Consider the following 9,438-nt stretch of genomic DNA (forward strand, 5'->3'; position numbering starts at 1 on the left):
TGTGCTGAGTGCTGTGTGTGCTGTGTGTGCTGTGTGTGCTTGTGCTATGTGCTGTGTGTGCTGAGTGCTGTGTGTGCTGTGTGTGCTGAATGCTGTGTGTGCTGTGTGTGCTGTGTGTGCTGTGTGTGCTGTGTGCTGTGTGTGCTGAGTGCTGTGTGTGCTGTGTGTGCTGAGTGTGTTATGTGTGCTGTGTGTGCTGTGTGCTGTGTGTGCTGTGTGTGCTGTGTGTGCTGTGTGTGCTGTGTGCTGTGTGTGCTGAGTGCTGTGTGCTGTGTGCCATGGGCTCCACTGGACTCTGAACCAGCAGCCATGCCCTCCTGCCTGTGTCGCCCTCATCCTAGACGCTGGGGCTCTTGGGTGGGGTGGGCGAGAAGGTTGTTCAGAAGGAGTTGTTTTCATGTGAGCCCCAACGCAGTAGCAGGGGGTGTTCAGGTGACACGCGTGGACATGGGTGCTGAGGGGGGCCTGGGCTGGAGCTCGGGCCTTGCTGTTTCTTCCCACGGCCAGGGGTTTGGCTGCGTGAGCATACATGTGGAACCCACCCCAGGGGTGCCTGGGTCCATGGGCCCCCCGCCTCTGGGCCTCCTCGGCAGAAGGCTGGGCTGGCACTGAGGGTCACGTGCCAGGAGCAGAGAGTGCCTGGGGCATCCCAGGGAGGCAGCGTGAGGCGTGTGCCACGCACGGGGCAGACGGAGCCTCCTGGCTGCGGCCCCGTCCCTTCACTCAGGGCCTCTTACTGTCGGTGCTCGGGCCGAGATGCTGTGGGCGCCGGGGGAGCAGGGTGCCACCCAAAGTCCCAGGTTAAGACCTTCACTGGCCCTGTGCGGCCCCACGGTGGCCCGGATGCCCTGCTGTGTGACCGGTGACTTTCTTCCCGGGGAGCAGGCCTCCGTGGCGGGAGGGTGCAGGGGAGGCAGAGGCTGGGGCTGCAGGGCTGGCCCCTGAGGCTATCTGCCCCGGGCACGGGGCCCCCAGGGGCTGGGACCTTGGGCTTGGCTGGGGCTTGTGCCCATGTCTGGAAGAATCTGACCAGTCGTGCTGGAGGCAGCTGCACAGTGGGGATACTGGGAGCCTGACCGGCCGCTCCAGGGGGAGAGCCGCCTCTGGACCAGCCCTTGAGGACAGAGGAGGGCCGGGCCCAGAGGGGTCTGCAGCCCAACAGCACGGAACACAGCACAGGAAACTGAGGCAGAGGCCCAGAGGGACGGACTGCCGTGCGGGAGAGCGGGGAGGAGGCTGCGGCTGCCGTGCCAGGAGCCGGCATGCTGGCTGCCTCCGGGAAGAGGAGCGTGGCTGGGCCATGGTGGGGTGCCTCGTCCTGGCGCGGGCGAGGGAAGCTGGAGGCACCTGTCACATTGGCACCGTCACCTGTGACATCGGCCACCGCCGTTCCAAGAGCCTGTGGGCTTGACCTCCAAGCCTACGTGTGTGCAGAGCCCCGTGGGGTGTGCAGAGACGGGGAGACCTGGTCCCCCCTGTGGGAGGTCAAGGCACAATGTGAGTGGGTGGACCTGCCCCCCGCCCCTGCCAGGCTCACGGGGGCGCGGTCAGGAGGAACCCGGCCGCCGGGCCAGGGAGGGCGTCTCCGGGAAGCCGGCGATGGAGGCCGCCTTGGGGAGGGCAGGGTTTCAGCAGAGTCCCCGGGGTGGGGCCTGCGAGGCGGGGGCTCGGCCTGAGCAGCGTGGCTCCGAGGGGACAGGCTGTTCCCCGGGAGTGAAGCCTGCGGGGTTCGCTCCTCGGCCGCTTGGGATTTTATTTCTCCCGAGCTGGAGCCCGCAGGGCGACATTCACCGCGGTCAGGTGTCCAGCCTGTGACAGAAAGCGAACACCCTGGGCCCGTGGTCGGCAAACTGCGGCTCAAGAGCCACATGCGGCTCTCTGGCCCCTTGAGTGTGGCTCTTCCACAAAACACCACGCCCTGGGCGAGTCTGTTTTGAAGAAGTGGCGTTAGGAGGAGTTTACGTTTAAAAAAATGTGGCTCTCAAAAGAAATGTCAGTCGTTGTCCTGTTGCTATTTGGCTCTGTTGACGAATGAGTTTGCCGTCCACTTGCCCTGGGCCAAATGTGGAGGCCCCAGAGTGAGGGTCGGGCCTGGGCTCAAGCCCCAGCTTTGCCACGTGCAAGCTTTGCTTCCCTGGAGGCTTAGCGTTCTGCTCTGTGAAATGGGCTGACAGTCCCTGAGGATGTCACACTGGCAGGAACTCGGTAAATGGTAGCTATTATTAGTAAAAGCACTGAACCTGAAAGAAAGAAAGAAAAAAAAAGCCAGCCCGCTGGTGCGGGTGGGACTGTAATGTAATGGGAGGAGGAATCATTTCACGTGGACCATGGTGCTGAGGGGGGGCCTGGGCTGGAACTCGGGCCTTGCTCTGCTCACCCTGCCGCCTGGGCTCTGGACGGAGGCCCGCTGGGACGGTCGGAGGGGGGATCCTTCCGGCACCTGTCCATCCAGGTGCCCAGAGGGGCCCTGACCAGGGTTTTCGGCACCTGCCCTCCCCAACACGGAACCTTGCTACCGAGGAAAACAGGCAGACGCCTCCCTGTAGGTGACGTAACAACGGGGCAGCTGGCGAAGATGCCAAGATGGTGAGCGTGCTGCCGTCCCTTTGCCAGCCTCCTTTTCCCACATCAAACACCTCCTGGCCAACCTCCCCCACCTCCCCCCCCCCCCCCCCCCGTCCCTCTCTCCTTCACCAGGGCCTGAGCAGCGAAGCTGGAAACCCCTGTGGGGTGGGGGGCGGGGGGACCCTCCTTCAGGCCGTTCAACTCTGGAATCACTGGCTGGACTTCTCTTTGGAGCAACATGGAGCGACAGTCTCCAGCCTCCGACGGGTGGGCGGAGCCGTTCTGTTTGGCTCGGCGGGCGGGGCGGCCAGGACCCTGTCTCCACACCTCACCACCTCCGGCAGGCCCGGCCATGTCCTGCTTGACCCCACAAGAGGGCGGGCAGCCTGGAGCTGCTGTCCTTTGGCCCGTGTGGTCTGTGCTCAGAAATACCCCCTAGAGGGCGCTGTCCCACTGGGACCCAGGACCAGCCACCCTTGGGCGGGACCACGCCCCTCCGCTGCAGGGAAGTGGGGGACAGATGAAAAGTGAATTCATCCGTGGAGCACTTCAGCCGACAGTCCGGTCGACACCCTCCAGGGAACCCTCTCAGTCTAAGGACAAGGTGACAGGGACTCAAAGGTGTTCAAGAGAAAGGGACGGAGACGTCTTCCCTGCCTTGACGGAGGCAGAAAGCGAGTTTATTAATAGCCATCTGGCCGACGCGTCCCCGTTCTGGGTGGAGCGAGATGGGATCAGGTTTCTGGGTTCGGTCCCGTCAGAAGCGCCCAGTGGGGCAGAGGTCACCAGCGGGAAGGGAAAGGCCAGTCTTGCACGTTGAGCGTCGCACAGCCGCCTTGTGTAACGGTGTTTTGCAAACCCAGGAGAGATGCCCAGTGTATGGGCAGTTCAAAGGGCTTTCAGAGATGACAAGCGTCCGGGTTCACGAGGATGCGTGTTGTTCCCTGGGTGCTTTCTGGGTGCCTGGTGCCCGGGACGCACTGGCCCGGGAGTCTGCTCCGTCCTCCTGAGAGCCGTGGGAGCGGAGGGTCAGCCCCAGGCACACAGAGGCCTTAGAGAGCTCAGCTCACTGGCCGGAGGGCTCCTGAGCAGCGATGAAGCCATGGTCCCGCACAGCCCTCCTGCTTCCCAAAGACCTTGCTCTCCGCACCAGAAACGCTGCCCGGAGCGTGTGTAGGGGTGCCCGTGAGCCTTTCCGGGAGCCGCTTCTCGCAGCCTGCCTGCATCTGCTTAGCCCTGCTGCTCAGGGGCAGGGACTTGGGTCCCCAGCAGGGCCCGTCCCGCTTGGATGATGGCCATTTCCAGCTGGTCCCCGTACTCGCTGCCTCTTCTAAGAGTGATGGTGGGGGGCGGGGGGTGGACGTGGCAGGAGAGACACTGTTCTCCATGAGTCCCGCCCCTGCAAACTTTTTGAATGCAAGAGGACTTGATGGTATATGGCAGTGGTCGGCAAACTGCGGCTCGCGAGCCACATGCGGCTCTTTGGCCCCTTGAGTGTGGCTCTTCCACAAAACACCACAGCCTGGGCGAGTCTATGTTGAAGAAGTGGCGTTAGAAGAAGTTTACGTTTAAAAAATGTGGCTCTCCAAAGGAATTTCAATCGTTGTACTGTTGATATTTGGCTCTGTGGACTAATGAGTTTGCCGACCACGGGTATATGGGATCCTTACTGCTGGGTTGGAAGGGGCCTTGGGCTGGCCGTGTAATAAGCCTCTCACTCAGAGCTGGTCCTGGGGGAGCCCTCATCGTCGCTCTCAGCCCCCAACATCAGAATCAGTCACGCAGTTTCCAAGCGATGCAAGCTAGGCAGGCAGGAGTCACGGTCCTACCAGGAGGCATACGGTTCCCTCTCTGAGCCCTGGTGTCCCTGTCTTAGCCGTCCCTCCACCGGCAGACCTGGCCAAGCCCTCTGCTCCTGTAATTCTGGGATCCAGTATATTGATTGTGTTACATCTGGAAATCTGACCATAACCCATGAACATCTTTTTTTTTTTAAAATATATTTTATTGATTTTTTACAGAGAGGAAGGGAGAGGGATAGAGAGCTAGAAACATCGATGAGGGAGAAACATCGATCAGCTGCCTCCTGCACACTGCCTACTGGGGATGTGCCCGCAACCCAGGTACATGCCCTTGACCGGAATCGAACCTGGGACCCTTCAGTCGGCAGGCCGACGCTCTATCCACTGAGCCACGCCGGCCAGGGCATGAACATCTTTCTATGTCAGCCCAACATGGATAAAATAGGTGAGAAGGAAGGAGCTAGAACAGAGCCAGCGGCAGGAAATCGCCCGCCCAAGCCCATTTCCACACCCCGCAGGAATGTTCGCTTCACTGGCTGAACTTATTACAAAATTACCCAGCCCACATTACCCAGCCAGGGCTCTAGGGCACGCTGAGAGATTTTATCAAATGCCTTGTCGAAACCATCACGGGCGCATGCCTGGGCGCGCCTCGTGCCTGGGCACGCGTGCGTGTGCCCGGAATTCCTCTGACCGAGAACCTGATTCTTCTATGACAACGAATGGGTTTCCTTGGCCAGGGTTGTTCCTTCGGCATTCGGGTGCCTGCCCCTTTATGGCAGCTGCCCATGTCCCCGGCTTTCCAACGCTAGGAGCCATACCCGCGGGGGGTGGGGGTGGGGGGGCGTGCGGGGTTGAGTTCACGTGGTGACCCTGCCCCCCATGGGACCTCGCCTTCTGGAGCATCCCCAGGGGACGCTGGCGTCCTCAGAGCAAAGCGTGCAAAGCGTCGTCACTCGCCCGGGATTCCGAATCGTTTCACTTCTGGTGACAATGCCGGGGGCCAGTCCGGCCCGTGGTCTGCTTGCTTTGGCCCTGGCCAGCGTGAGTTCCCGGGAGGGGCCTCACCTGTAACACGGGCTGCCGCGAGGGTTCAGCGAGGTGACACGGTGCATCCCACATGCCAGGCCACTAAAGGTCCGGCCTCCGCAGGCTCGCGTGGGGCCTGAGCATGGGCAGTGCCGGCGAGCTCTCCTGCTGACCCCGAGAGGCCAGCAGCTCAGCAGCTGTGCATCCCGAGCAGTAATGCCTACCACGTGCTTAGCAGACAGCCCCGGAGGCCTAGCAAGTGCGCTGAGGAGGGAGCCTCGGCCTCGCTCCCCCCTCCCCTCCACCCCCGCCCCGCGCGGAGCCCTCATGCTGCTCAGTTTGTGTCCACGGGGAGGATCCCACAGATACCCCTCATTTAAGTTGCTCTTCCCAGGAGGCTTTTCTGGGAGAAAAAGGAAAGAAAGGGCAATGCTTAGCTCAGTGTTCACTTAAATTTTACCGTCACTTACAGAGGCTATAGGCTCCCCCCCCCCCACCCCTTCTTGAGCCGGTGATGGAGAGGGGGAACGGTTTCGCGTCCCGCCCCCGAGATCCTGGGCTTGCGTTGCAGCCTGAGAGACGGCCGGGATCGAGACCAGCTAACGCGGAAGCGCAGTTTTATCTTGGGTCAGAGGCCAGCCTTCCTCATGTCCTTCCAGTCACCCTCCAGGGCTTTCTCCGTACCTCTGTCCAGCTGTGGACAGGTCGTTGTGACAGATACACCCGGTAGGTGGAGCTAGAGAGTCAGAGGTGGAAAAGGCAGAGAGCTCCTTAGGGGGGCGGTGGGAGGGTCAGGAAGGTCAGGCGGGCAGTGGTCTTTGCAAAGGGCTCTGCATCAGGATCCCTGAGCACCGTTTCCTTTAGTAAATTCCATGGAACCCCAGATCCTATCCCCACGGAGTCAGATCTCTGGCCCGGAGCCGTGGGCACGGTCAGCCAGTGGCCAGTGTGACTCTGTGGGGCGGCTGTGGGACAGGCCGATGCAGGGATTCTAGGATGACCCAGAGGTGACCCTGAACCTGGAGTCCTGTGCTGTTCAGCGCGTGGTCCTCCGCCGAGCAGCAGCGTCAGCACAGCCTGGGAGCCAATCAGAAATGCAGGTGCCCAGGCCCCGCCCAGAACCTGCGTTGTTAACCAGCACCCCCGACAGTGGGGAGGCGGGCCCGTGTGCTCCCCAGGCCCGCCTCCCCGCTGCTTCTGGAAAGAACGGTACCTTCCGGAAGCCTAGCCCAGCTCCTGCATGTGCAGCAGCCCCGAGTCTGTGGCTGGAGCTGCGCGCCTGGGGGCCTGGGCCCGGGGCAGGGACGGGAAGGAGCCCCCTCCGGCCACGCCGGGCTCGCCCAGGGGTGGGCGTTGGCCTCTGCTCCCCTGCATTGGCCTGAAAGCCTGCAGTCCTGAACCACGACTCGGGAATTCGGTTGCCGCCCAGCGCGAGGATGCTCAGAGCTTGCTGAGTTGGGGGCTCCCTGGCTCTTTCCTCGCCTGCCCTTGGTAGTGGCTCTGCCTGGCCGGGACGGGAGAGGCACCACTCATGGAGGGGGCGTGGAGGAGAGCTGGGTCGGCTGCCTCTGAGGCTGAACACCTGCCTCACATCTAATCCGTCAGACTTGCTGGTGTGGGCGCCAAGCCGTTCCCCCCCCCCCCCCCCATGTCCCTCTCCACCTCCCTTCTCACTCCTCCCCCTCCCATCAGGCCGGGAGCAAGCCCCACCCCTAGGTCCCTGCAGCAATGGGGGTAGTGGGGGACAGAGAGGACAGGCCCAACCCCTCCCGCCTTCCTCAGCGCTGGCTGCTGGCTGGTTTCCCAGCGGGTCCCAGCCTTGTTTGTGGACCTGCCTGGGCTGTGAGCGGGCCAGTGGTGGCCAACGGTGTCCCTGGTTCAAGGCTGTCTGTGTTGTCCTTTGCGCTCAAGCACTGGAGGGAAAGGTTGTCCCTTGCTTGAGACAACAGACCCCCCCCCCCCCAAACCAGGTGCCGACTCCCCAGGGGGTGGGGTCTGTTGTCTCCGCTGGCTCAGCTGGTGGGCACGGGGCGAGCCTGGAGGACGGGGCACACCGTGTCCTGCAGAGTCCGGGCTCCTGGGCCACCCCCCCTCCCGCCTGCCCGGCTCCGCCGCCTGGCCCGGGCCCAGCTTCCCCGCGGCTGCCTCAGGAGACCAGCGTTCGTTCGTAGAAGGAACTGGATGTACCGGAGGCCAAAGGGCTCTCGCTGGGTTCTTTACGTAAAAGTCCTCCCCGGAGCCAGGGCTGCCCGGACTGGCTCCCGGGCCACCCGCCCCTTCTCAGAAACGCAGGAACAAGCACGTGGCTCTCCCGTCCTCGGAGGCAGCGGGAGTTCTCCGGGTCTGGGTGGGTGGAACCCGCCTCCTTGTGAGTTCAGGGGTCAGGGCCTGGCTTTTGCATTGCCCAACGCTGGGCCTGCCGTCTTGGGAGCTGCGGGGGAGACTGGGCAGAGGCTGGCCGGCTGGACAGAGGGGGCCGTGCCATTCCTAGGGGAAGGCGTGTGCATGCCTGCTGTACGGCCTTGGGAAATCACCCAGGTTTTCTGAAATTCAGCTTCTCCAGTCAAAAGCAGATGGCAATACCCACGACGTTTAGAGAAGAAGGATAGGCGCTGACTATGTGTCTGGCACATAGTAGGTGTGCGTTATTACTCCACACCGAGGAAGATGCGCGGGGTGAAATCCCTCCAAGTGCAGCTTCTCACGGCCACCACGCATCAGGGGTGACTGGGGGGGCTGGGCGCGTGGTGTCCAGGGCTCATCGTCACCTGCAGTCAAGGGTTCGGGATCCCCGGGAGTCTGCCCAAGTGCAGAAGCACAGCCCTGCCGCCAGAGCCGGACGGGCCTCGGTCAGGTGCACGATGCCCGGGGCATTGTGGGTAGGCTGAGTCTCAGGGCTGCCCGGAATCCTGGCGTGCGTGGCCCTCGCGGCCTCTGCCATCCTGCCCTCTGTCCCATTGTGCGCTCTCTCCATCCTGGCCCGCGGCCACCCTCCAGGCCCTCCTCATGGGCCGTGGCAGGAGCCTCAGTGCCTCCTCCCTGCCCCTCGGCAGGCAAATCGGACAGAGGAGGAGAGCGAAGGCCTTGGGGTGGGACAGACCTGGTCGGGTCTCAACTTCGCCACTTCCGCAGCCGTGGATTCCGTGGAAGTGGCCAACCAATGATTCTCTCTCCCGTGTTTCTTGCTCTCTATCCCTCTCCCTTCCTCTCTCTCTAAATTCAATAAAAAGATACATATATATATATTTACAAGTGGCATTTAGGATATTTACAAGGCTGTGAATTCCATACCCTTACCGCTATGGAATTCCAGAACGTCTTCATTCACTCATTGCCCGCGTTTCCCGTTTTTCAGATTCCCATGATGAGAGACCCCGGATGGATTCGGAGTGTGTGGTCCTCAAACATTAACGTAAGTGAAGCTGCTGTGAACGTCCTAATGATATCGTGACATTTCAAGAGGAGAGGAAAGACTCTTAGACACACTGTGGGTTATGGCCACGGGCAGATGCAGGTCCCGCCAGGACTCGGTCATCCAGCTCCTGCTGCCGAGTTGGTCTGTAGCTCTCAGGGGGTGGTCAGCCCCAGACGGAGCCAAGGGCATTTCAGTCCGTTTCTGGTCTCTCTCCCTGCGATCCGTCCTCCCCCAGGCATGGGTCCGGCCAACATGAGGGGCTCCTATCAGTGCCCAGGACGCTGCTGCCTCGCCGTGCACCGTCACGTGTATCTGATAAGATGCGTGCAGCCGCCCACAGCCCCTCAAGGTCCTTTGGCAGATCCCGCCTCTGCCTCCTGTAACCACTGGTTCCTCCTGCCTCCTTCTCACTGCCCGGGGCCGGTCCCCAAGCCTGAGCCAGGTCCTTCGGGTCGTCTCTGTGACTGTGCTGGGGGCTTTGATCTCTGCTTTGCCCATGGATGCTGTCTTTTGGGATCTCCCTAGACCCCAAGTTCAGCAGCCCAGGGGTGACGCCCACCCCTCACGCCCGTCCCAGCTTCTAGACTCTCCTCACGGGGCTGCCTGTCTGAGCCTCCGTTGTGTGGG

Source organism: Cnephaeus nilssonii (assembly GCF_951640355.1).
Source record: "Cnephaeus nilssonii genome assembly, chromosome: 15".
In the NCBI taxonomy this organism is placed as follows: domain Eukaryota; kingdom Metazoa; phylum Chordata; class Mammalia; order Chiroptera; family Vespertilionidae; genus Cnephaeus; species Cnephaeus nilssonii.